Genomic DNA, 5495 nt, shown 5'->3' on the forward strand with positions numbered 1-5495 from the left:
CCCCCTGTCAAATTTTAGAACCCTTTGTGGCCCTCAAGTCAAAAAGTTTGCCCACCCCTGTTATAGATTTATTGTATGCTAGCACTCTGATCTCTCTTTCCCATCTAGTTAGTCCCTTGGGATCAACAATGAGTTGATTCACCACATCTGTTTTGTGGGTTCTGCTCCAGATTCCAGTATTTGGTGTCACTTGCCCATGAGGGTTCTGAGATTCCAGCTTTTCTTGCATACTAGTTACCTCATGGTCTTACGCAACAGCTGCAGATACTGGAATTTGGAGCAACTCACCAGTTGCTAGAGGAACTCAATGGGTCAGGCAGCATCCATGGAGAAAATGGACGGTTGTTATTTCAGGTTGATTCCCTTCATTTGGATTTGACCCAAAACATTGGCTGTGCATTTCTCCACAGATAATGTCTCAGCTTTTGAGCTCCTACAGCACCTTCCTTGTGGTACCACGTTGATTTGATAAACTGAAGTCTTGGCCCATAGGAGACTAGGCTCTGTTACAAGGATCTATAGTCATACACATAGTGAAATTGTGTATAGGTGCTTGTCAGTATTTACTTTCACACCTGGGTGGCCGCAGACATAGACACTTTTGCCCACTCTGTCATCCTACATGACTACCTGACCAACCAACCCCCCTGTCCATGAATCTCCTCTCCTCTGATAACTTCCCACCTGGCAACATATTCCTAACCCTACCCCATCACCTCTTAGCTCCAGCTGCTGTTCACCCATTGCACTGCTTGACCCTCCTCTCTTCCTTGCACTGGGCACCCTTCCAAAACACTTTGCTCCTTCCAGTTTGCACCTTCCCTCGTCCACCTCATTTTCCCCTTCTGCCCTCCCTCAACCCCAAGTTGTCCCCACCTTCTCCTTCCAGATTTGGTTCTAGATTTGCACACCTCTGTTGCCCTCCTCTCCTCCCCCCCACCCCGCTGCAGTGGTTTTTGGGCCAACGGAGCATTCGGTCAGCTGGCTTTCAGCCAATCTGCACCCCACCAGTTTTCTAAGGAAATGCAGCTCAGTGACTGTGAACAGGTTTTAACAGCTTTGTTGCAAACAGTAAGAATGGGTAAGAACTGAGTACTTATCTCATTTCACACTTTCACTCAATAGTTTCCAGCTTATGTTGAATTTGTACGTTTACATTTTGAAGTGAAAAACTAACTATATCACCCTGTCTATGTAGCAGGTTAACTGCTTTGGGCAAATTTACACATCATGTGTTCTGTTAAAAAATATTAACTTGTTTTTGCTTATAATCCATAATTCCATTATTAGTCTGCAAACTACAAGGTGAACTTGCTGTACGGAATCTACTATTGGGTTTATTTATACACTAATTCACATTGTAAAATCTCAATCCAAGGTTGAGAATGAAGCCAAATCCATTTGAAACCTGTCCAGATATGGGTCAGCATTGAGCTTGATGAGAATCAAGTCAGTTTCAGAGGAGAAGTTCACATGGCAATCACTGCCTGAAAATTGCTCAGACAAGAGGCTGTAACTTTTCTGAGTGGTGTACTCAGGTAGTTCTGAGTTAATTTTACAAAAACACGACACTGACCTGCAGGTAAAGGTGAGCATGTTGAGATCTTTAAATAGTCACAAGCTAGTTTGACTGTAGCAAGTTACTGGATCATCACCAAAGTCTTTTGCAGTGGTCGCTGATAGGATTGGATCAACCGACTAGTTTACACCCTGCTCCAGTAAGCTCCCATGGTAATTAGTGGAAAGTAAATTTCTGTCTTCTATAATTGAGAACTCTGCTTATGTTACTCCCCACCTGAGTTAAGTTTGTTTTATAATATTTCTTTTTGGGATCGAGGCATTACTACTAGTAGAGTCAGCATTTATTATTTATTACACTCAACCTCCCCCCACCCCACAATTATAAGATATGACCATAAAATACAGGAGCAGAACTTGGAGCAATTCAGCCCATCATGTCTACCCTGTCATTCAGTCATGGTAGGATTTCTTCAACTGCATTTTCCTCGTAACCCTTAACCCCTTATCAATCAATAGCTATCAATGGAAGCACTTGAGAAGCTACAGAGGAGATTAACCAGGATGCTGCTTGGATTAGAGAGTGTGCTTTATGAGAAAGCTGAGTGAGCTTTTCTCTTTGGAGCGAAGGAGGATATGGGGTGACCTAATAAAGGTGTATAAGATAATGAAACACACAGGTAGAGTAGAGAGCCAACATCTTTCCCCAGGGTAGCAATGGCAGATTCCATAGGATATCTTCTTAAAGTGAGTGGAGAAAGGTTTAGGGGAGATATGAAGGGGAGAGTTAGAATTAAGAAGTCTGAAGCCTGTTGCAATTTTTAATTAGGTCATGGCTGAATTGCACTGATATTTACTCACCTGTAATCCATAAACCTTTGCACTTTTGACTGACAAAGTTAACCAGAGACACCACAACTATCTATAGAGAGCATTCAGATTGGCTGCATCACCGTCTGGTACGGAGGTGCCACTGCACAGGATTGGAAAAAGCTGCAGAAAGTTGCAAACTAGGTCAGCTCCATCACGGGCACTAGCCTGCCCAGCATTGAGGACACCTTCAAAAGGCGATGACTCAAGAAGGTGGCATCCATCATTAAGGACCCCCATCACCCAGGGCATGCTCTCTTCTCATTAGGGAGGAGGTACCAGAGCCTGCAGACACATCCCATCCTCTGCCATCAGAATTTTGAATAGACGATGAACCAACCCATGAACACTGCCTCACTATTTTGTCACTCTCATTTTACACTCCTTATTTAATTTAGTATTTTTTTAAATACATAGATGTTTCTTATCGTAATTCTTGTTCTTTTATGTATTGCACTGTATTGCTGCTGGAAAACAACAAATTTCACAAGATAATGCACCAGCAATATTAAATCTGATTCTTCTCATTTCAGCTTTCAACAGTGCACAAAGTCCAGCAGATTCAGAAACCTTGTTGTTGAAAGACGCTGTTTATTAATGTGGTGGTTTCCGGGGAGTTGCTTTTGACCACAATAATGCTTGCCAGGGAGTTCATTTGAGTTGTTGAGTCACCCCTGGGGGTAGTAAGGCACATAAGTGTACAAGTGACTTATTCTGTCTGATTAGAACACAACGCCTGTCCCTCTTCAATATTCTGAATAAAGATGCTGTTGTGTGAGAAGAGACTTGGAACAAATGGATTTCTTCAGACAACAGTAACGCTCACTCATCAGGCATTATGATTCTTGACCTAATGGGGAGAGGGCTTCCGCTTCAATTGCTGAAGCTGCAAGTAGGGTCAGCAAAGGAAGAATATCAATATTGTCAAACATCAATTCTGTTTCTGTTGCTAATCAGGTTTGGGAAACAAAAGCTAATCGTGGCAGATTTGAAAAAATTACAACCCTCGAACACAGTGCATCTCTCCGATAATGTAGACCTGGAAATCACACGCTGATTTCATTGCTTATTCTGCATCATCTTATTTTCCATCACTTTCAGATAAATCTTAGTTTGTCCACATATTTAGGCATGAGGTAAACCTTTTTGTGAGGGATGATTTTCATAGAATGAATGAAGGTTGCTGCAAACGCATATCCTGTCAGACAGGCTGGGCAATAAAGCAAAGGCTGTTGGTTGACTCCACATTCAAAGATTGGTTTCACTCAGTTGAAGGAACCAAAGTTCGGAAGCAGCGAAAAATTGTCTATCTGTAACAATGTATTTTTTTGTTGTACTTTTCCAAAGTGCATGTGTGTAGTTTGGGCTGGTGTAAAAAATGTGAGCTTTAGTTGTTGTGCATAAATGGGTTTTTAGATTTATTTTTGCCTTTTTGTATGTTGCTTGTTTAAAATATATATCTTTATATACATTTAGATATACATATATCTTTAAAATATATCTTTATATACATTTAGTCTGAATGCACATGTAGTTTAGAAACATAGAAGCATAGAAATCCTACAGCACAATATAGGCCCTTCGACCCACAAAGCTGTGCCAAACATGTCCTTACCTGAGAAATTACCTTGGGTTACCCACAGCCCTCTATTTTTCTGAGCTCCATATACCTATCCAGGAGTCTCTTAAAAGACCCTATTGTATCCACCTCCACCACCTTTGCCAGTAGCCCATTCCATGCACTCACCATTCTGTGTAAAAGACTTACCCCTCACATCTCCTCTGTACCTACCTCCCCAGCACCTTAAAACTGTGCCCTCTCATGCTAGCCATTTCAGCCCTGGGAAAAAGCCTCTGACTATCCACACGATTAATGCCTCTCATCATCTTATACACCTCTATCAAGTCACCTCTCATCCTCCGTCACTCCAAGGAGAAAAGGCTGAGTTCACTCAACCTGTTCTCATAAGGCATGCTCCCCAATCCAGGCAACCTTGTAAATCTCCTCTGCACCCTTTCTATGGTTTCCACGTCCTTCCTGTAGTGAAGTGACCAGAACTGAGCACAGTACTCCAAGTGGGGTCTGACCAGGGTCCTAGGTAGCTGCAACATTACCTCTCGGCTCCTAAACTTAATTCCAGGCGTCATCCTGTAAATCTCTTCTTAACCTTTCTATAATTAAATCTGCTTTTCTTAATAGTCAGAGTGTTGTAATGTAAGTGACTTATTGATGTGCAAGTTTTGAGGTAAACTGAAAGAAATATCAATAGAACATAGAGCATGGAATTGTTTAGCCAGGAGCAGGCTCTTCAGCCCATGATGTCTGTGACCAGTGATAGCAAATTAAACTAGTTCCTTCTGCCTGCTCATGATCTGTACCCTTCTTTTCTCTGCATATTCATAAAGCTCTCTTGAACCCCACTGTCATATTTACTTCTACCACTACCCTGGGAAATGTTTTCCAGGTGCCTGCACTCACCGTGAAAACCCTACACATCCTCCCTAAACTTTTCCTTCTCATCTTGTACCTTTGCTTTTATTTAACATTTATCTCTCGGGAATAAGAGCCTGTCTATCTACCCTATTTATACCTTTCATAATTTTATAAACTTGTATCACGTCCCTCCCCTGCAGAGGAGACGACTCTGCAGGAAAACAATCCAAATTTGTCCAACCTCTCCTTCTAACTACTATACTACCCTCTAATCCAGGCATCATTCTGTAAACTTCTTCTGAACCTTTCAATGGTTAACTCTGTTTTTATTAAATAGTCTGAATGTTGTAATGTAAGTGACAGGGATTTGGTTCAAAAAAAGCACACTTCTTCGCCGTTCACTAAACAAAATAGGTCATCTTAATGAATGCCTTTATCGGCAGCCTCCGTTCAAAACATCCTTACCAGTCAGCGCTTACCCTTCATCGCTAAAGGTAATTCTCAGATCCCTCCCCAATAAAAATCCCCCAGAAAATAGTTTCTGCAAAGTTAAAATACGGATTGAGTCGAGTTAACGATTTATTTCTTTCAAGTATAATGAGCTTTTGATGTTGCTGAGTAGCGACGTAATCATTTATCTGTGCTTTATTATAAAGGTATGGAAGTTGGGAGC

At 41.6% G+C, this 5495-nt stretch overlaps 1 protein-coding gene across 3 annotated transcripts in view; it reads left to right on the plus strand.

The window, feature by feature from the left end:
- Positions 1 to 5495, plus strand: part of lef1 (lymphoid enhancer-binding factor 1) — a 180675-nt gene that overhangs the window by 31721 nt on the left and 143459 nt on the right. The window lies entirely within an intron of this gene.

Source organism: Hypanus sabinus, chromosome 3, assembly GCF_030144855.1.
Source record: "Hypanus sabinus isolate sHypSab1 chromosome 3, sHypSab1.hap1, whole genome shotgun sequence".
Classification (NCBI taxonomy): domain Eukaryota; kingdom Metazoa; phylum Chordata; class Chondrichthyes; order Myliobatiformes; family Dasyatidae; genus Hypanus; species Hypanus sabinus.